Here is a 22,704-nt window from a genome sequence, read left to right on the forward strand (position 1 = left end):
CATAGGCTGCGTTCAATCCTCAGCACTGTAAAAAATATAAAAAACATTTACTTATTACAGTATATTTGTCAGTCTAGACCAAGACACAGGACACTAAAATGTGAGCTTCACAGGATGAATCCACTGGTGCAGCTCAGTATCAGGCACAGAGATAGTGCTCAATGGATAGTAAATGAGCAGGTTTCTACAAATGATCTTGACTCTGGTCTTGTAGAGTCTGTTTACCTCATAATGAACAGTGACATTTTAACTAATAGCACGACAGCATTAACAACAGGGTCACATGTCTAGTGGCAACAGCCACTACCAACAATAACTCAAATTTACTCGGTTTACCTACAGTAATCACATTTGTGTATCAAATCCACTACCAGTTACCAATAATCACATGTATCAAATCCCTATACTACTAGTCAGATAATTCCACATGGAAGATATTAAATCCATCTTCCAGATGAGGGCACTAGGGTTCAAGAGTTAAAGGAACATGTAAGTGGCACTGTGGTAACTCTTGAGCTGAAGAGCTGAGGGACAGCATCCAGGCCCAGAGTTCAAGCCCCACGACCGACCAAAAAATAAATAGTTAAAGGAACTTAAGAGCCAAGTTTGTAAGTGGAGAGTCTCAGATTGCCTTTCCACTGTATTCAGGAACTTTTTGGGGGGTAGGTGGGGGAGAGGTGGGGGAGGGTGGGAGACATGCTCTGCTTTTTTTTTCTTTTTTTTTTTTTTTAGCATCTGGTACATAGAAAGTACTCCGTGAATTGTGAAATTAATAAATGAGGGAAGATGTGAACCAAGATTTATCTGAGGTGAAGCCCCAAGTACATGTAGAATGTCCCCCCAGATTTAAGCCAACCCAACCAAGTTTAGGAATGATACTCTCTATGTAAGGCTTAGGGGTTCTACACTGAATCCTGGTTAAAGTCTGGCAGAGACCACGGGGTCTTCTAGATTTCATTGTGAGATAGCCAGTTCTTTCCTATCCTAGCTGTTTGAGAAAAATTTTGTTTTAATTCTGAACTTTTCAGAGCATAAGTCATTTATTAAATATCGTATCTTTGGGGAAACACCTAGTGGATTTCTGTCCTGTCTCCTCCTGCCCTTCATGTAGGAAACAACTAAAGGTATGGGAGGTTGGGAGCAGTTTAAACCATGAATATTTTATCTTAGAAATTTAGGTAGAGAGCTGGGCGAGAGTGGCTCATACCTATAATCCTAGTTACTCAGGAGAATGAGATCTGGATCTGAGGATCGTGGTTCAAAGCCAGCTTGGGCAGGAAAGTCCATGAGACTCTTATCTCCAATAAACCACCAGAAAATTGGAAGTGGCACTGTGGCTCAAGTGGTAGAGTAGCTAGCCTTGAGCAGAAGAGCTGAGGAGCAACACCCAGGCCCAGAGTTCAAGCCCTATGACTGGCAAAAAAAAATTACATAGAGGGCTAAAAATGTGCCTTAGTGTGCTTGCCTAGCATGCATGAAGCCCTGGGTTTGATCCTCAGTACCACATAAACAGGCCAAAAGTGGTGCTCTGGCTCAAATGGTAGAATGCTAGCCTTGAGCCAAAGAAAGCTCACAGTTCCCAGGCCCTGAATTCAAGCCCAAGGACTGGCGTTTTTTTGTTTTTTTTTTTAAGGAATTTATGTAGGATAATTTCTAAGTGTGCTGTACACCTAGCCTGCAGTAAATCAGCCCTGAGGAAATAGGAATTTTTGCTCTATCATCTGTGGCAATGTCATTGCTGCTTATACTCTAGAGAGATGAAGGATGGGTAAGTATCTTCAAAGCTTGAGATACCTGCAGTCTCAGTTCTGGAATCATAACTGCTGTGCCACTGGGGGAACCTATTCACCCTCCCAACCCCAGCTAGTCTAAGATTTAACAGATGAGCTTTTATATCCCTACAGGCAACTTCCAAGAGGCTTGGAGAAAGTTGAAATCTATTCCTGCCCAAGTGCCTCCCCCTTAAAACAGATGGTCCACAGGATGCGTGTTTTTACTTAGAATCGCAAATAAGCTGTATTTTAAACTGATCCATTTGAGGCACCAAAGGAGTCTGAATAAAGCTGTAATCCAGAGGTTGAAACTGATTTCTGTTGACAGTTTGAACCTCACAAATTGGCCAATAGTGAGAACTCTTATGGGAAGGCATTCTATTCCACAAAGAGAGGGAATGTTTCTATTCTGATCACTGAAAGAAGAATGAATCTATGTAGAAATAACCTGGCTGAAGCTTAGTACATTTTAATATAAAAAGGCTAGCAGATTCCAATGGAAGTGAATAAAGTCCGTTTATATTTATAGACAGGGATTAAACAAGCTAATCCAAGAGAAGCCTATGCAGGCTATTGTTTGGGAGCAAGATAGATCCATCTGCATGCAAAGAATTGTGAATGAATGAGGATCCATGGCTCAGTGGGCAGGCAGGGGTGTAGAGGAGACCACCAGTCTGAATAATCAGATATTCACGTTTCCCACTGTTTTGTTCTATTGTATCCAAATGTGAGAAGCTGTTCTCTAGTCCTCCACATACAAAGGTCTTTATTTGACCTTATTGAAGCATGATCCCAGCTGTTTTACACAAACTGCCAGCCTCTGAAGAAGTTTAGTGTCTGGCAGCTTTGCCCCCAAGTAGATTTATGAGCTGTGAAAGATAGTCAAACTAACACCCTAAGCATTCCTGATGGGATTAGAAGTCTGCATTTACATACCACCCTAATATACCACACTATCTCTTTGTCATCTCAGTCCTGCTGGGTGGGGTTTAGAAAGGGTAAGTAGAAGGTGACAGCCACATACCCCTCTACCAGATAGCTACACAAAGGGTCACCATACAAATCCCATGTTATTTGGCATTTAGCATCTTCTAACAGCAGCACTCCCAGTCAAAAAGGTGAACACATTCTCTCAGGGTGGGATGTTCATCTAGGACTCCCAGGGAGAAAAAGCTACAAGACTCCTCAGGGGGGAGGTGGAGAGCTACACTGAACAGTGCTGGAAATGACCCCTAAGTCAACCATTTAAATCCTACCAATGACTGATGGTTCTCCTGTTTTGAAGACACCCTGAAATTTTTTTCATGCATGGATCTAAAGGACCTGAGATGTTACATGAAAACCAAGAGGCTGAGAGTCTCCCTCATCCACTGACATTACATACTGAACCTTATGAAATAAAGTAGTACCCAATGTAGACTCAAGAGATGACAGAGGTGGCAGAAGTTATGTGTTCGAAATTTCTTGAAACCGAAAGAATGGAGTGGGCTGGGAAGATGACTTAGTGGTATAATACTTGGCCTAGCATTTATGAAGCCCGGTGTTCACAAAGCCTCAGTACCACATAAATAGAAAAGGCCAGAAGTAGTGCTGTGGCTCAAGCGGTAGAGAGCTAGCCTTGAGCAAAAGAAGCTTAAGTATAGGGCCAGGCCCTGAGTCCAAGCCCCAAGACTGGCAAAAAAAAAAAAAAGTTAAAGCCTAGCTTAAGAGGTATGGTTCAAGTGATAGAGCATCAGCCTCAAGCAAGCAAGCCAAGCAAAGACTTGAGTTAAAGCCAGGTAGTAACAATAAAGAAAAAGATATGCCAGGTGTAATCCTAGCTACAGGTATAACCCTAGCTACTCAGGAGGCTGAGATCTGAGGATCACAGTTCAAAGCCAGCCCAGGCAGGAAAGTCCATGAGACTCTTATCTCCAATAAACCACCAGAAGATGGGAAGTGGTGCTGTGGCTCAAGTGGTAGAGGGCTTGCCGTAAACTGAAGAGCTGAGGGACAGTGCCCAGGCCCAGAGTTCAAGCCACAGGACTGGCCAAAAAAAAAAAAGTGAAGCCAAACCCTAATGTGTTTCATTGGGGTTTTTTTGGATTTTGTTTTTTTTGGTTTTAAAGTAAAATATCTTCCTGTTTCTCCAAGACCCTTGCCACCAGAATAGACCAGCCGGTCTCATAGACAAGCTCTGATCACTATATAGCATGCCAGTGGATATTATTTTAAGCATATGCTTGGCCAGGTACCATGTCATGAGCCACAGGGCAGTTGGCCAGGGGCCACTTCTAATCAGGCTGAAGCACGTGTGCAGTGGAACCCCTTATGTCCTTAACCTGACCTTTGAGCAACATAGTCCTACTTAAGGCCTCATGAGTTATAGGTTGTATTTCATATATATAAACCCGTGAGATGGCAACTTTGCATGTGCAACAGATACCTACCAAACATCTTCAAAAAAAGAAAAATAGGATTTTACCAAGAACAACTCCAAATCCTAGATAGCTGAAATTTTCTTAACCATGTGTTTGGCTCTTAAGCCACCTAGCTCAGCCCAGCTGTTCCTCCACAGTGTACTTTCTCCCTATTAAACTCCTTGCTTTGCTACTTTACGTGTGTGTGTGTGTGTGTGTGTGTGTGTGTGTGTGTGTGTGTGTGTGTGTGTGTGTGTGTGTGTGTGTGTGTGTGTGTGTGTGTGTGTGTGTGTGTGTGTTCACTCAGTTCTTTGTTGGAGACACCAAGAATCTGAGATCTTTGCCTCTGGGACCACACACTGGTAACAAGGAAACAGATCATGGATGCCTTGCCAACCTCCCAGGGTAAGTAGGAGACTCAGATGAGATCATATCTGTGAATTCTTGATAAATTTTAAGCTGATTATAAAGATGAAGAAGTGGAAAGAGGAAAGATAATTGAAGAACCTGGCACCTAAGGGCTGAGCAACAGCTTCCAGCTATCCTTAGAGAGCCTGCTTCAAAATCCACTTTTATTTTTACTGAACACATGGTTAGTGTGTTCATGGGCTTTGAGTGTGACTCGCCTCATTATAAATCAGCTTCTGCCTTTTAGGGCTGCTTTTCATACCCTACTGGTTTGTTTCAGAGCCATGGAAACTTAACCACCTCTGACAAGGGATTAATGAAAAAGTCCTCTCCCTTAAGACCCATTCCCTAGTTCCCTCGGGCCTGGCTCTTTAGAGTCCCCTGGATTTGAGAGAGTCTTTGTGCCATGAAGCTAAGTCACCAAAGTACCCTTGTTAATCCCATCAGGTCTCAGTTGGAGCCAGTGCTTCAGGGAAGGAGCCTTGAGATAATACATGCCCTGCATTGGCTTTACTACGTAGAGATGCCAGCACTCCAGGCTAATAAAATAGAGACACAAGTTCTTGCCACCACTATGCAGGAGCCCTGGGTTCCACCCTCAGCTCAAGAATGGAAAGAAAAAGGAGAGAAGGTCTTGTGGGGATTTCACTCCCTTGAGTGGTATGACATCCTGCTTTGTGGGTCTCTTTGAACTTCAGAGATCAGCCTCCCCACCCTCCCTCAATCAGAAGTTGTATCCTGTAGTCTTAATGAAAATGCAAGCCATCTCAGCCTGGATTCAAAGATGTTTTCTTTCCAGTCTCTTAACTAATGAGACTACCATTTACAACAGGAGAAATATGGCAAGAGGCCATTTCCTGCGAGGGCCTACGAGAGTAAATCTTCCAGAGTGTTTGGAGTGAGGAGGGTGATGGCATAGAAAATAGCTGGGCCAGGCGCCAGTGGCTCACTCCTATAATTCTAGCTACTCAAAAGGCTGAGATCTGAGGATCGAAGTTCAAAGCCAGCACAGGCAGGAAAGTCTTTATGACTCTAATCTCCAGCAGAAAACCAGAAGCAGCACTGCGGCTCAAGTGGTAGAGCACTCACCTTGAGCTGAAGAGTTGAGGGACAGTGCCCTGACCCAGAGTTCAAGCCTCAGGACAAAAAAAAAAAAAAAAAAAGCTGTAGGTGGAGAAAGCCTTAGCTCCATGTCTTGTTTTGACTTTATAACAGGTCTGTGGCCTATTCCTTAAGTGTTCTTGACCTTTTATGATTAACATTTTTTGGGGGGTCGGTCCTGGGGCTTGAACTCAGGGCCTGGGCACTGTCCCTGAACACTTTTGTTCATGGCTAACACTCCACCACTTTGAGCCACAGCTTCACTACCACTTTTCTGGTAGTTAATTAGAGATAAAAATCTCAAGGACTGGCTGGGAAGGTGGCTCAGTGGTACAGCGCTTGCCTTGCATGCTAGAGGCCCTGGGTTCAATTCCTCAGCACCACATAAGCAAAAAGAAAAAAGCCAGAAGTGGAGCTGTAGCTTAAGTGGTAGAGCGCTAGCCTTGAGCTGAAGAGCTGAGGGACAGCGCCCAGGCCCAGAGTTCAGGCCCCACAACCAGACCAAAAAAAAAAAAAAAATCTCAAGGACTGGGCTGGGAAGGTGGCTCAGTAGAGTGCTTGCTTCCATGTTTGAGACCCTGCGTTTGATTTCTCAGCACCACATAAACAGATAAGGCTGGAAGTGGTGCTGTGGCTCAAGTGATAGAGCACTAGTCGAGCTGAAGAGCTGAGAGACAGCACCAAGGCAAGGCCCACAGTTCAAGCACCACAACCAACCAAAAAAAAAAAAAAAATCTCAAGGACTTTCTTGCCCAAGCTAGCTTTGAACCAGTGCCCAAGCCGGGCGCTGGTGGCTCACGCCTGTAATCCTAGCTACTCAGGAGGCTGAGATCTGAGGATCGCGGTTCAAAGCCAGCCCGGGCAGGAGAGATCGTGAGACTCCTATCTCCAATAAACCACCAGAAAACTGGAAGTGGCGCTGTAGCTCAAGTGGTAGAGCGCTCACCTTGAGCTGAAGAGCTGAGGGACAGTGCCCAGGCCCAGAGTTCAAGCCCCACGACCGACCAAAAAAAAAAAAACAAAAAAGAACCAGTGCCCAGCCTTTTTTAAGAAATATAGTGTAAGCCGGGCACCGGTGGCTCACCCTATAATCCTAGCTACTCAGGAGGCTGAGATCTGAGGGTCAAGGTTCAAAGCCAGCCCGAGCAGGAATGTCTGTGAAACTCTTACCTTCAATAAACCACCAGAAAACTGGAAGTGGTGCTGTGGCTCAAGTGGTAGAGCACTAGCCTTGAGCTGAAGAGCTGAGGGACAACGCCCAGGCCCAGAGTTTGAGCCCCATAACCGACCCCCCCCAAAAAAAGTTATTGTTATTATTAAGGTATTGTACAGAGTTGTTACCATTTCATTGTCAGATAATGTACAATTCTTTTTAAACTTTCTATGACTAATATTTGACAAGTGTGCTTTTTTTACTAAAGAGGGGGAAAATATTTGAAAATAGAAAAATTCTTTTTTTTTTTTTTGTCGGTCGTGGGGCTTGAACTCTGGGCCTGGGTGCTGTCCCTCAGCTCTTCAGCTCAAGGCGAGCACTCTACCACTTGAGCTACAGCGCCACTTCTGTGAAAATAGAAAAATTCTTGTTATTGTTGTCCATGTACTTACTATAGCACATTAGTAAAGACAAAACAGATAAATTGGAAGTAGTGATTTTGTTTTTGTCCTTTATGTTCTCCTTAGGCAAGAACTTAGATTGTGGTAAAGGGCATTCTTTAGGAAGGCTTGGTGGATTAACCAGCTTTCCATTACTATAACTAACACCTTATAAAGAAGAAAGGGCCAGGTGTTGTTAGTCCTGCTAGGTATTTGTAGCTCATGTCTATAATCCTAGCTACTCAGGAGTCTGAGATCTGAGAACCATGGCTGGAAGCCAAACCAGGCAGGAAAATTCATGAGACTCGAATTCAGGGTCTGGGCACTGTTTCTGAGTAGCACTCTACCACTTTAAACTACAGGTCTACTTCCAATTTTCTGATGGGTAATTGGAGATAAGATCTCTAGGGGACTTTCCTGTCTACCTTGGTTTTGAATCATTATCCTTAGATCTAGGTTGGCTTTGAATCATTATCCTTAGATCTCAGCTTCCTGAGTAGCTCTGATTACAAGCATGAGCCACAAGTACCTAGTTTGTGAGACTATTATCTCCATTTAACTGCCTAAAAACTGGAAGTGGAGTTGTGGCTCAAACTGGTAGAGGGCTTGCTAGCCTTGAGCAAAAACACATAGGGACAGTGCATAAACCCTAAGTTCAAGCCCCATGACTGACAAAAAGAAAGAGATAGAAGAAGGAAGGAAGGAAGAAAGGAAGAAAAAGGAGAAGGAGGAGTTACTAATTTGGGCTTTTGGGCTTACAGTTTTACAGGTGTCAGTCCATGACAGGTTGGTCCTCTTAGGACATCTGGTGGCAAAGCAAGGCCACTGACAGTGTGAGTGCTTACAAGACACCACACAGTGCAGAAGGAAAGAATTACTAACACTGTGTGTCTGCTGGACACGTATTTTCCTTCAGAAAAATTTTAAATCGACTTCCCTCTTTTTGTTTTAGTAATTCCACAATTTTTGCAATTTTTTTTCAAATTACTGATGCCAGATTCTCACTCCTTAGCATTCTGATTTATTTGTGGTATGATCTGGGCCATGAGGCATTTTAAGAGCTCCCTGTTGTAATATCTAGCAAAGTTGGGGAACCTCTGGCCTAATTTCTCTCTCCCATCCATCCGTCTATCCTTCCTTCTTTCCTTCCTTCCTTCCTTCCTTCTTCCTTTCCTTCCTTCCCTCCCTTTCGTGTGTGTGTGTGTGTGTGTGTGTATGCATACCCACATGTATGGTACTGGGGCTTGAACTCATAGTCTAGGCTATCCCTTAGTTTTTTCCCTCAAGGCTAGCACTCTACCACTTGAGCCATACTTCCATTTCCAGCTTTTTGATTGTTGATTGGAGATAAGTCTCATGGACTTCCCTTCCTAGCATTGGCTTTGAACCACAATCCTCGGATCTCAGCCTCCTGAGCAGCTAGGATTATAGTTGTGACCCACTGATCCTTAGCTTGGCCTAGTTTATTTGGGAAAACTGCTAGACTGAATTTTCTCTCTTCCACCAGCTGCATACACCCAATGATCTGGAGGAGTGTCTCTCCTAGAACCTGCAGTCCCTAGAACTTAGGAAAATAGCTACAGCCACTCAGTACTCTAACGTTGAAATACTGGGAGATGCCTGAGCTCAGGACCTATCCCTCCTTACCAGCCCTGTTCAGCAGAGATCTCCAGACACTAAATGAAGGCGTGAATTCCCTATTTGGAAATTTCATTTTATTCCTTCTATGCATGCTAATTTCTCTGGTAAAAATAAATGTTATTTTGTATAGCCTGCTTAATCACATATTCTCTCATGTTTTTGATCATTGGAGCTGTGGGTCAAGTCTTCACACTGAGCCAAAAAAGCCAAGGGACAGCACCCAGGCCCTGAGTAATGGAAAATGTCTTCATACACCCCCCAAAATGTGCCTTGCCATAAGAGAAAACTAGCTTAGACTTGGTTCAGGATTCCTATTTACAAAATTATGCATTTTTATTTAGCTCTCCATAGATTTGAAATATTTAGGTCTCTATGAGTTTCTATCTTGTTACCATCTGGTCTATAAAGTGAAACAAAGGGAAGGTGGCTCAGTGGTAGAGCGCTTGCCTTGCATGCCTGAGGCCCTGGGTTCGATTCCTCAGCACCACATAAGCAAAAAGAAAAAAGCCAGAAGTGGTGTTGTGGCTCAAGTGGTAGAGCGCTAGCCTTGAGCTGAAGAGCTGAGGGACAGTGCCCAGGCCCAGAGTTCAGGCCCCACGACTGGACCAAAAAAAAAAAAAAAAATCTAAAGTGAAACAAAGGGAAATCAGTGTCTCGGTTTTTGTTTGGCTGCTTTGGAGTTACACACACACACACACACACACACACACACACGGTTGTAACACACACACACACACGGTTGTACCAAAGTGAAACAAAGGGAAATCAGTGTCTCGGTTTTTGTTTGGCTGCTTTGGAGTTACACACACACACACACACACACACACACACACACACACGGTTGTACCTCGCTTTATTTTCAAACAGCACCCCCAATTTCATCAAGGAAGGAGTCAGATTGCAAACTCTGGGCAACGGGGTCTTGAGAACCTTGGTCATTGTCCCCACAAACCAAGTCCCAGGCCCCACATTCCTAGTTCCTGCGACACCCGCAGACTTCCTAATGTCCTGCTTTGTAACCCCGCGGGGCTCCTTGAATGCGAGAAGGTAACGTGACTGGGGGAGGGGGCGGGGGAGCGGCTGGGGCGGGGCGCGGGCCTGGCCAGTGGGAGGGTCGGACTGGAGCGGCCAAGTCACCCCACCGCAGTCAGACCACCGTCGGCATTCAGAAGCCGGGTGTGGGCGGGCCCAGGGCGCATGCGGGGGGGGGGGGGGGGGGGGGGGGGGGGGCCCCCCTGTCAGAGTTAACCCTTTGCGCGCCCGGGCGCTGCGCAGCGCTGGGGTCCCACCTGACCCACGGTGCTGCGCTTCCATTCCCCTACCTCATCGCGTGGTTCTTTTCATCTTGCAGATTTTGGTTTATTTTCATTTTTTGCCAATTATTGTGATTAAGTGGTTACATAATTTCACAAAATTCACAGTATTGTGGGATAGTGATGCTCAGTTAAAGTCACAAACACACTCTAACTTTCATGGGGCAAATTGTCTATCACGGTCTATAACATTTATGAGTTCTATGAGCTTTGACAAGTTATTTCTTCCACATCGGGTGATATATACATTCCTTTCCTTTTACTTAGTGTCAGCTGTTCCCTCTTTCCCACTCATTCCCTCCCTCCCATGGCTGCCTTTGAGTTGCTTAGTTTGTATTGATACATGTCCAATGCAGCTGATGGGTCCCGCTGTTGTATGGTTTTCCCTGATTCCCTCTAGTTCTGTGTCTTCCTCCTAGTTTCCCTCCTGTGTGCACCTATATACTATATATGTGATCAGCAGCATGAGGTTATTTAGTAGTGATTCGACCAGATGACTGGAAGTCCTTTGCTTCTCAAGTCTTGTTAACTTTGTCATATCACCTTATGTTTTGGATTTAACATCCACTTATCAGGGAGACTATTCAAGACTAGCCTGGGATACTTGGCAAAATGCTGCCTCAAAAAAGGAAAGAAGGAACAGAGGGAAGGAGGGATTACTTTAGTATTTATCTTTATAAGTAAAATTTCTTCTGAATTATTTGAAAGTAATTTGCAGACCTCATGACATTTTTTTTTCTTTCTTTTTTTTTTGCTGGTTGTGGGGCCTGAACTCTGGGCCTGGACGCAGTCCCTCACCTCTTCAGCTCAAGGCTAGGGCCCTATCACTTGAGCCACAGCACCACTTTGGGCTTTTTCTGCTTATGTGGTGCTGAGGAATTGAACCCAGGGCCTCATGCATGTGAGGCAAGCGCTCTACCACTGAGCCACCTTCCCAGCCCCCTCATGACATTTTGACTGGAAATAATTCATATGCAGCAAATAGGAATGTGTGTGTGTGTGTGTGTGTGTGTGTGTGTGTGTGTGTGTGTGTGTGTGTGTGTCTTGGCGCTAGGACTTGAACTCAGGGCCTCATTCTGTCACTGGGTTCACTCACAACTGTTGTTTTAACACTTGAGCCATGCTTCTAGGTTTTTGCTGGATAATTATAGATAAGAGTCTGATTTGTCTGCAAAGGCTAGATTTGAACCTGGATCCTCAGGTTTCAGCTTCCTGAGTAGGATTTTAAGTGTGAGCCACTAGCATAAACTACATATACAATTCCTTATATAATTAGGTTGTCATTTATCATGCCTAAGAAAACTCTGACTGAATAATAGAATATATATAGAATATATAGACATATTTTTTTTTTGGTCGGTCATGGGGCTTGAACTCTAGGCGTGAGCTCTTCAACTCAAGGTGAGTGCTCTACCACTTGAGCCACAGTGCCACTTCCGGTTTTCTGGTGGTTAATTGTAGATAAGAGTCTCATGGACTTTCCTGCTTGAACTGGCTTTGAATCGCGATCCTCAGATCTCAGCCTCCTGAGTAGGTAGGATTACAGGCGTGAGCCACCAGTGCCCAGCCAGAATATATACATTTTATTCAAATTTTCTCCATTGTTTCTGATATATGACTTTTAGGTTTGTTTTTTTTAATATCCAGACCAAAATAAAGATTCACACATTGCAATTAACTGTGTTATCTGCACTTTTATGGTAGTTTTGGGTTCCAGGATGATGTTAAGGATGGAAATTCAAGGCTAGTGATCAGCCAGGGAATACACCCCCAGCTCCTCAATTTTTATTTTTCAGCCTGAAATTTTCTGCAGCTTAAATCTGGACACTGACCACATGCTGATGGCTCACACCTGTAATTCTAGCTTCTCAAGAGACTGAGATCTGAGGATTGCAATTCAAAGCCAGCCCTGGGTAGGAAAGTCCATGAGACACTCATCTCTAATTAAGAACCAGAAAATTGGAGCTGCAGCTCAAAGTGATAAAAACACTAGCCTTGAGTGAAAAGGCTCAAGGACAGCACTAGCAGGCTCTGAGTTCAAGACTGACACACACAAAAAAAGACACTACCTTCAGCTTCCTCTACATGTTCAACCATCTGGAAGCTTCTTTTCCTAGCTGATGCTATGAACTTCAATTAGTATGTAACATCAAACTTTCAGATAAATACTAGAGTGTTATTGTGGGCTGCAATGTGGCCCAGTGGTAGAGTGCTTGCCTAAAATGCATGAAGCCCTGCCTCTGTATCACATAAACAGAAAAAGCTGGAAGTGGTACTGTGGCTTAAGTGGTAGAGTACTGGCCTTGAGCAAAAGCAGCTCAGGGACAGTGCCCAGGCCCTGAGTTCAAGCCCCAGGACTGAACAACAAAACAAAACAAAACACCTTATTGTTCACAAATGCTGGGTCCCTTGGCCTCAGAATGCCAATTACAACTGACAGATTTGAGAAAAAGGAAACAAGATGTATTTTCATCAGAAGAATGAGGAAAAAGTAAGACTCTCAAAACTCGGTGTAGTTGCTTTCATGCTCAGCTCTCACATGTAAGACTCTGTGCCTGTGCTTCAGTAGGTGACACAGTGCATATCCCTGGTCTACAGAACAAGCGACTTGGGTGTTCTTATCAAAAGTTTACTCCTTTCTGTGGTCAGAGAAAGATAAGAAGGCTGGGGGACTGCCTGGTTTACTTGAAAGAGTATATGGCCTTCTCAGTATGGGAGTTGGGGGGAGAGAGAGAGGGAGGGAGGGAGGGAGGGAGGGAGACAGTCAGTTTGAATCTGAATAAGAAAACAGCAAGCTGACCAGCAACACAAGTTGGCTGCAGCCAAAAGTATTTTCCTTTCATGGTCCTGTTATATTATGTTGCATTTTGTAAAACTGCATCACCAAAATAATATATCATGCCTGATTTTATATTATTATTATTATTATTAACTCAATGGTTCTTACTATATTCACAATTGTGCAACCATCACTGCAATCATTTTTCAAAGCCCTACCGCCATTTGTTGTTGTAAATCTATAAATGTATCATTGTAGAGTTTTTTGTTTTTGGGGTGTGTGTGTGTGTGTGTGTAGCTTAAACTCTTGGTGTAGGCACTGTCCCTGAGCTGCTTTTGTATTCAAGGATAGTGCTCTACAACTGGAGCCACAGCTCCACGTCTGGCTTTTTGTGGTTAATTGGAAATAAAACTCTCATGGGGGCTGGGAATGGGGCTCAATGGTAGAATGCTTGCCTAGCATGTATGAATGCATGAAGCCCTAGGTTCAATTCCTCAGTACTACATACATAGAAAAAGCCAGACGTGGTACTGTGGCTCAAGTAGTAGAGTGCTAGTCTTGAGCAAAAGCAGCTTAGGGACAGTGTCTAGGCCCCAAGTTCCAGCCCCAGCACTGGCAAAAAAGCAAAGCAAAACAAAACAAACAAACAAACACCCCTCATTTACTTTCTTGCCTAAACTGGCTTCAAATCTCAATCTTCAGATCTCAGCTTCCCAAGTGTAAGGTCCTCTCCTGGATGGCGAGCAGACTCCACCCTCCTCGCAGCAAAGTCTCCACCCAGTACCTGCGTTACCTAGGCAACTGGGACACCTGGAAGAGGTCACGTCTGCATCTGCTGAGGTCACATCTGAATTTGATGTGGCCACACCTTTCCCCACCCATACCCTACATAAGGGCTAGCCCAGGCCCAGACCCTCCCTTTTTAGCTCTTGCTGCTCTTCTCTTGCTCTCTTGCTGCCCCCTTTTTTCTCTCTCTGTTCGTTTCTAGCTCTTGCTGCTCTTTTCTTGCTCTCTTGCTCTCTCTCTTTCCCAGCCACGTGGAGTGCCAACCTTGCCTGGTCCCAGCAGGTCTACCCCTTACCTGAATACCACGTGAGTGCTACTGTTCTTACCCCTCTCTCTGCTCTTTTCTCTCTCTTTCCTCTCTTCCCAGCTCTCTCTCATTCCCAGGCCTTTCCCAGCCACGTGGAGTGCCACCCTTGCCTGGTCCCAGCAGGTCTACTGAATAAACCCCTTATCTGAATACCACGTGCGTGCTGGTGCTGTTCTAACTCGGTTACCTCTTTTTAAAAACCTAACATAAATGGTGCCGTGACTCGGATAAAGGCTTAAAGTCAGGATAGCTGGGATTTCTCTGTTTTTTTCCTCTTTTCTTTTTTTTTTTTTTTTTTTTGTTCTTCCCTTTTTGCTCTGAGGAATACCCGCAGTTCTGACGGCCTTTTGCGAACCAGTCTGTCTGTGGCGGAATCAACGCATCGATACCATTGCTGCCTTCACATCCATGTCCACACTTCTCTACTCTGGTGAGTGAAACTACTCTACGGCTCTCTGTCACTCAGTCTCTGTCCAGACGTGGCGCCACGCCAGAGAGCTCCTACGGCCTTTAGCTGAAAGGCGGTCACCTCTGAAGCTGAGGATGCTTGGCTTTGGGGGCTTGGCCATTTCTCTCTAGAGGGCTCTGGGGGAATTCGGGACGCCGCTTCTGCCTGGTCAGCTCTCCTTCACTCACCAGACTGACTCTACTCATTTAATGGGGTGCTACGAATCACGCCTGAGCCGTGAAACCCCTTTGAAATGTCTCCCGCGCTCCCTGGAAAGCCAGAGAGCCTCATTTTTATGCCATTCTCAGAAGCACAGTTTTTGCTACTGCAATGGTAAATGGTCAGAAGTTTAATTTCAGGCTCTTTGCTCTCTCTGCCATTCATGGGCAACTTTCTACCCTTTTTTTCTACAACTTTTTGGCTTGTGCCTTGAAGAGTGCGACGCAGGCTGGGTCCCAGGGACCCCCCTCTAGGTTCCCTCTCAAAGGCTAGCCAATGTAGGCTTAATCTATTCAGGCTTTCTTTGCATTCTTTCAGAAATTCGCCATCTTGAATCCGCCATCTTGGCCACGTGGTGGGTTAAGGGTTTGGCCCCATCTGACCCTTAACCTTCCACTAAGTTTACTACTCCATCTATTCTAAGGTGCCTTGCTAACAAGTTGCTCTTTTCACAGGCCCTAGTAACTGAGGCCCAACCATCTGATGTGCTTTGTTAGCAAAGATGTCTAAATGTTGTCAAAATTTTAGGTTTTGAGTTTTGCCTTTTTTGTTTTGTGTTGTGTATTCTACTACTGACTACATGGTTCTAAAATACTGGGCATATCTATGCTAAAATTTTCATCACATCTAATGAGTTTTGTCATTTCAGAATATTTGTTGGCAATTCTTGATAAGAACCAGGTAAGCTCTACTTATTCTACTTGATCTCCTTGTTGCTTTAATTGAAAATAATAAAGGGCTTTTGTGGCAAAGATTTCAGTTCAAAGCCATCTCGGGCTAAAAAATCCCTAAGACTCCGTCTCCCAGCTAAACTCTGCAAGTGGTACTATAACTCAGTGTGGCAGAGTGCTAGCCTTGAGCAGAAGTGCTCAGGGACAGTGCCCAGGCCTTGAGTTCAAACCTCCTTGAATACTAGTGGTACTATAACTCAAAGTGGTTCAGTGCTAGCCTTGAGCGGAAGCGCTCAGGAACAGTGCCCAGGCCTTGAGTTCAAATCTTGAATACCAACTGGGACAAGCCATCCCAGCAACGAGCACCTAGACTCAGCCAGTCTAGGGAACAAGGGAACGTGGAAAGGAGTAAGAGGAGATGATGTCACATCAGCTACTTTGTGCCTGCCCTTTCAAAATTAACCTGAGCCGGGAGGTCAGTAGAAGTAAGAAGCCTACCCAGCCAATGTCTATACCTGTCTACCTATTAACTGAACAGGAATTTATATTCTTGCCTTTGTCACCTGACTTCTCTACCTAGTCGCCAGATGTCAGAAGTAACTAGGGACATTTCTACCAACATTTTCAGCCCCAAGTCCTTCCTCTTGCCATTTATTTGCTCTCTAGTATTTTTTTTCCAGCCCCTCAATGCTCATGAGACTTCTCCAGATTTCATCTAAGGACTCACGCCACCAAGGGACAGCTGCTGTTCACTGCCTTCTCTGGGAGGAGACCAACTTCCAGCCTTTTACCCCTATTGTCGACGCCCCTTGTCAGCAGGAAGTAGCCAGAGAGAATCCTCGCCCTATTTCATGATTATTAAAAGGCTGGAATGTAAGGTCCTCTCCTGGATGGCGAGCAGACTCCACCCTCCTCGCAGCAAAGTCTCCACCCAGTACCTGCGTTACCTAGGCAACTGGGACACCTGGAAGAGGTCACGTCTGCATCTGCTGAGGTCACATCTGAATTTGATGTGGCCACACCTTTCCCCACCCATACCCTACATAAGGGCTAGCCCAGGCCCAGACCCTCCCTTTTTAGCTCTTGCTGCTCTTCTCTTGCTCTCTTGCTGCCCCCTTTTTTCTCTCTCTGTTCGTTTCTAGCTCTTGCTGCTCTTTTCTTGCTCTCTTGCTCTCTCTCTTTCCCAGCCACGTGGAGTGCCAACCTTGCCTGGTCCCAGCAGGTCTACCCCTTACCTGAATACCACGTGAGTGCTACTGTTCTTACCCCTCTCTCTGCTCTTTTCTCTCTCTTTCCTCTCTTCCCAGCTCTCTCTCATTCCCAGGCCTTTCCCAGCCACGTGGAGTGCCACCCTTGCCTGGTCCCAGCAGGTCTACTGAATAAACCCCTTATCTGAATACCACGTGCGTGCTGGTGCTGTTCTAACTCGGTTACCTCTTTTTAAAAACCTAACACCAAGTAGCTAGGATTACAGGCCCCTGGAGCCTGGGTAGGGGTTCTTAAAATGTGTGAATTGGCCAAAGACATCTATCTGATCCTTACACATTGGTTCCTGGAAAATTGTTCAACATAGTTCCAATGTCCCCAACCACCTCTGTCAAAGTTTCTCAAATCAGAATCTGTTTTAAAAATAAAAATAAAACTAGCCTTGAACCTTGTTCAAGTAATCTCCAGGGGCTGGGTAGCCATCAGTAGTTTCAAGAGCTCTCGAGCTCTCCAAATGATTCCACATCTGGGAATTGCTTTTAGAAATATACTGACATCCAAGCAAAGGTGATGTTATAGCTTTATTTGAACACTCACTGGTGAGTTCTCATCTATATTGACTGTAGATGTTTGAACATGGTAACAGGGCCATAGGTTACCAAAGTACAGGGCTTGTTTGGTAAATCTTCATCTGCAAGTTTTTTAGATAACTGCACACAGATCAATAGGAGACATTCCTGTGATCCAGACAGCTTTATTAAATCTGGTATCGATTGATGCACACATCTGAAGTTCCCCATCTCCTTCAAAGGAAACTTATGGATCTCCCTGAGTGCATGAGAAGCATGCTTCTTCAAGCCCACCCCATGGGTGTGCTTGTGAATGTTCATGGTGTATTCTCGGTGTTGCATTCACTGGTTGATAGCAGAACAGCCTTTTTTCTTACCACTTCGCTTTGCAGGACCCATTCTGTCCAGCTCCAGTTGGAAAGTCAATTGATTGTTTTTGTATGTATGTGCCAGTGACTAGAACTCAGAACCTGGGCTACTGTTCTTTAGCTTTTTCTCTCAAGGTTGACATTGTACCACTTGGGCCATGTCTCTCTCTTTTTTTTTTTTTCGGTCCAGTTGTGGGGCCTGAACTCTGGGCCTGGCCGCTGTCCCTCAGCTCTTCAGCTCAAGGCTAGCGCTCTACCACCTGAGCCACAGCGCCACTTCCGGCTTTTTTCTTTTTGCTTATGTGGTGCTGAGGAATCGAACCCAGGGCCTCATGCATGCAAGGCAAGTGCTCTACCACTGAGCCACCTTCCCAGCCCCATGGGCCATGTCTCTACTTTTGGCTTTTTGCTAGTTAATTGGAGATGAGTCTTCTGGCGTTTGTTGCCAGGGTTAAATAATCCCAGAGTAGCTGGGATTATAGGCATGAGCCACTGGCACCTGATCTCTTTCTTTGCTTTAATTCTCCACGCCCTTTTCCCCAAGTGAAAGCCTTTAGAGCCTTGAGCAGTAATAGAGATTAGGAAATAAATTGCTGCCTCTAGATACTGATAGGAATTTTGTGCAGTGGCATTGTCCAAGAATTTTTTTTTCTTTTTGAGTACACAATCTCTGTTATTAGTTTTTTCTTTTCGCTTGCATTCATTAATTGTACAAGGAGGATTTCATTGTGACATTTCTATACATGTATAAAATGTATCCCAATTCAACTCAACTCCCTCTATCCCTCTATTCCTCTCCCTTACCCGCTCTCATCTTCTTTTTTTTTTTTTTTTTTTTCCGCTCTCATCTTCTTAAAACATTTCCACGAGATGCACTGTTCTAGTTTCATATCCACAAGTAGACAACTTGGACTGTGAAGCAATTCTTATCCAGCCCATGGCTAAGCCTAAACTTTGATGCCTCGCCCTTCTGGGGATCCCACACTGGCAGTTCCCCTTCACCTCTCTCCCACATCTTCAAATCAATGCACCAGCATCCTATGCCTGTCTTGGTGTGAAGAAGAATCATCCTTATTGTAATCATTGTGCCTGAGAACAAAAAAGACATATGGATCAAAGGTCTAGGGTCTTCAGCTCCACCAAAATCACATGACCACCCAGCTCAAAGGCAACCACTGTCAGCTGAAATGCTGGTGGGCTCTGAAGCTTCAGGTTTTTACAGGGAGTCCCTGTGGTTACCTAGAAACAACCCTCCCTTCCACCCCTGCCACACAGTATTTACATTGTTTTGTACCAAGCTGCCAACATTCCTTTGGGAGACTGTTTTTAGTCATTTCAAGTCAAATCCCTTAATGAAAGCATCTTTCTTCTCTCCTTCTCTCTCTGTCTTTCGGTCTTTCTCTGAAACATTAGAACTTGCATCCCTCCTGCATTTTGATTTTCCATTGGAACTTTACAATCAGTTTGTCTAATTCTTACACTCCCAAAGTCTGACAGTTTAATTATAATCCTGTTTAAATGGACACATTTTTAAAATATGGAAGCTCTCTTTTCTAATAAAAATATCCACATGGTTTCATTTTGAGTCTTTCTTTTCTACTCTCAAAAGTATCTCTGTGTTAGCTCTCCCATATTTCCTCTTGAGTCTTCTCCTTGTGAATTCTTTTACTTTGTGTTGTTATTAGTAATGTTAACTTCCATTGTATTGTCTAACTGCTTGTTGTCTATATATGATAGCCATTCAGTTTGTTTTGTTTTTAATGTGGTGCTGGGGATTAACCCAGAGAGAGAGCACTGTGCATGCGAGGCATTCCCTCTATCACTGAATTCTGCTGCCCCCAATAATTTTAATCCAGCCAAAGTCAGCTTCTTCCTTTTAAAAAGGGAGGACTTTAGTGTATTTTCTGGTTGCTTTGAAATTTTGAAAAGGGGCAAAATTTGAGTGTGATGAACCAGAGGTCACAGGAAGGACAAAACTTGGATAAGTTCATCAAAGCTCCGCAGATGTAAAGCAGTGGGCAAGAACTAAAGGCAGTTATTTTTTTTGTCGGTCATAGGACTTGAACTCTGGGCCTGGGCGCTGTCCCTCAGCTCTTCAGCTCAAGGCGAGCGCTCTACCACTTGAGCTACAGCGCCACTTCCGGTTTTCTGGTGGTTTATTGGAGATAGGAGTCTCACGGTCTTTCTTGCCCGGGCTGGCTTTGAACTGCGATCCTCAGATCTCAGCCTCCTGAGTAGCTAGGATTACAGGCGTGAGCCACCAGCGCCCGGCTAGGGCAGTTATTTTTTAAAGTAAGAAAGCTGGGAGGTCAGGTGTGGCCCTCTAGCCTCTAAGACTACATATGAACTCTGGACAGAAACATTTGCCTTTTAAATTCCTCACAAGTGGCTAGCATTTCCACTTCAAGGATGTGAGTACTGCTCTCATGGTCACAAAATCCCCTTGTGTGTGTGTTTGTGTGTGTGGCGCTTGTGCGTGCATGCGTGCATATGCATGTGCACATGTACAAATTCTGGGGATTGTGTTAGCATCACCCATGTGGTATTCAGGTAAGGGGTAGGTTTATTCAGTAGACCTGCTGGGACCAGGCAAGGTTGGCACTCCACGTGGCTGGGAAAGGCCTGGGAAAGAGAAAGAGATGGGAAAGAGAGAAGAAAGAGGGAGAAAAGAGCTAGAAAAGAGCAGAGATGGTATAATATGTTTTGCAATAAGACTACATTATATGATGACTAAATGGAGTAAATTAAATATTACCTCACATGCCTAAAAAAAAAAAGAAAAGAAAAGAGCAGAGAGAGGGCGTCTGGGCCTGGGCTAGGCCTTATCTAGGGTATGGGTGGAGAAAGGTGTGGCCACATCAAATTCAGATGTGACCTCAGAGGATGCAGATGTGACCTCTTCCAGGTGTCCCAGTTGCCTAGGTAACGCAGATACTGGGTGGAGACTTTGCTTCAAGGAGGGTGAAGTCTGTTAGCCTTCCAGGAGCAGACCTTACAGTTTGAACTTAGTGTCTATGTGTTATCCTTTAGCTTTATTGCTCAAGGCTCTACCACTTCTGCCACAGCCTTAATTCTGGCTTTTTGCTAGTTAATTTGGGATAAGAATAATATGGAGGGGCTGGGAAGATGGCTGAGTGGTAGGGTGCTTGCCTTGCATGTATGAGGCCTTGGGTTTGATTCCTCAGCACCACATAACCAGAAAAAGGTAGAAGTGGCACTGTGGCTCAAGTGGTAGAGCACTAGCCTTGAGCTGAAGAGCTGAGGGACAGCGCCCAGGCCCAGAGTTCAAGCACTACAACCACTACCACCACCACCAACAACAAAAGTAATATGCATTTATCTGCCTAGGCTGACTCAGCCTCCTAAGTAGCTAAGATTACAGAAGTAAGCCACCAGTGCCCAGCTTCTTTTAATATTTTCCTTCCTTCCCTCCCTCTTTCCTGCCATTCTGCCTCCCTCCCTCCCCTTCCTTTCATCCTTTTTCTTCTTTCATTTTTCCTTATTTTTCCCCCTCTCTCTTTTCCTTTTATCCTCCTCCTCTCTGTGTCTCTGTGTCTGTGTGTGTCTTTCCCTCTTTCTCTCTCTTCTGCTGGAGAAAGAACCCAGGGCCTTGAATATGCTAAGCATGTATTCTACCCTTGAGCTGCATCCCTATCCCTTGCTTCTGCCTTTACGTTGTTGCCCACTGAGATGGAAAGCTGCTGCTGATTTTGTGCAAGTGCCCTTTAATACTGAAAGTCCCTGTTGGGGGCTTGCACTGGTACTCAAAATACATGAGAACACTAACCATATATTTATTTATTATAGGCTCAACAGTGTGGTGGCCTGCACATGAGCTTTATTTAAGCAAGACATTTAATGCTCTAACAACCCTTTGGGAAAAGTACCAGACTTAGAGAGATGAAACTTTTATAATGATTAGTGGTAAAAACAAGAGTTGAATCCATTGCCTATACATCTATTAGCTTTGGTTGTAATACATTTTAAGGATAGTGGGAGAAAACACCCAACTAATACATCAGCCAAAAGTTAATCTTTTATAGCAACTGTGGGAGTGAATTGCTCACTTCTCCTTTAGTGAGCATCTGCTGTGAGGGGTGTAGTTAGCTAACCATGTCCAGCAGCAGCATCGTCAGAATCCACCACAGGACCTGGGTGCTGGTAGCTCAACTATAATCCTACCTATTCAGGAGAATGAGATCTGAGGATCACAATTTTAGGCCAGCCAGGCAGTTTGTGAGATTCTTGTCACCAATTAACCACAAAAAAAGCCAGAAGTAGAGTTGTGGCTCAAGGCTCTAACCTTGAGCCCAAAGGCTAATGGATAGTGCTCAAGTCCTGAGTTCAAACTCCAGTACTGGCATGAACACACACACACACACACACACACACACACACACACACACACACACACACACACACACACACACACACACACACACACACACACACACACACACACACACACACACACACACACCACAAGCTAAGCAAGAGTTTGAGACCTTGAGCCAACTGCTAGGGCTCCCCACAGACATGTTTGAAATTTTCTCAAAGCTTTACAGAGCTAAAGCCCTTCCTACTCATTTATCCTTCTAACAATTCCAAGCATATTTAATAACTTAATTCAGGAATGGGGGCTTAGCTCAGGGGGTAGAACACTGGCTCCAAGCCCCAGGTTCAATCCCCAGTACTACAAGCAACTTGATTCAAGTTGGATATGGTGGTACACACCTGTAATCACAGCACTTTGGAGATGGAGGCAAGAGGATAGGGCTCAAGGCCAGCTTGGACTACAGAGAGAGACCCTATCTCAAAATATAAACACCTTACTTAGAAGTCCTTAGAAGTATGGGGGTGAGGGGGGCTACTCAGGAGGCAGAGATCTGAGAATCACAGTTCAGAGCCAACTTGTGCAGGAAAGTGAGTTTTTACCAGAAAACTGAATGTGGTGCTGTGGTTCAAGGTGGTAGAGCACTAGCCTTGAACATAAAGAGCTCAAGGAGAGCACCCAGGCCCTGAATTCAAGCCCTATGACAGGAAAAAAAAAAAAAAAGTACTTGGAAGTAGATCAAAGACAGGGACAATTCCCACTGCCTTTACAGTTCTTTATATCTAGAGTAC

General features: G+C 44.7%; 1 pseudogene; it reads right to left on the bottom strand.

Annotated features, from left to right (window-relative positions):
• Positions 1–17,254: 17,254 nt before the first annotated feature.
• LOC138825792 (large ribosomal subunit protein eL31-like) lies at positions 17,255–17,719 on the bottom strand (annotated as a pseudogene).
• Positions 17,720–22,704: the final 4,985 nt, after the last annotated feature.

The sequence above is a fragment of the Dipodomys merriami genome, unplaced genomic scaffold, assembly GCF_024711535.1.
Source record: "Dipodomys merriami isolate MVZ:Mamm:240054 unplaced genomic scaffold, mDipMer1.0.p SCAF_14, whole genome shotgun sequence".
In the NCBI taxonomy this organism is placed as follows: domain Eukaryota; kingdom Metazoa; phylum Chordata; class Mammalia; order Rodentia; family Heteromyidae; genus Dipodomys; species Dipodomys merriami.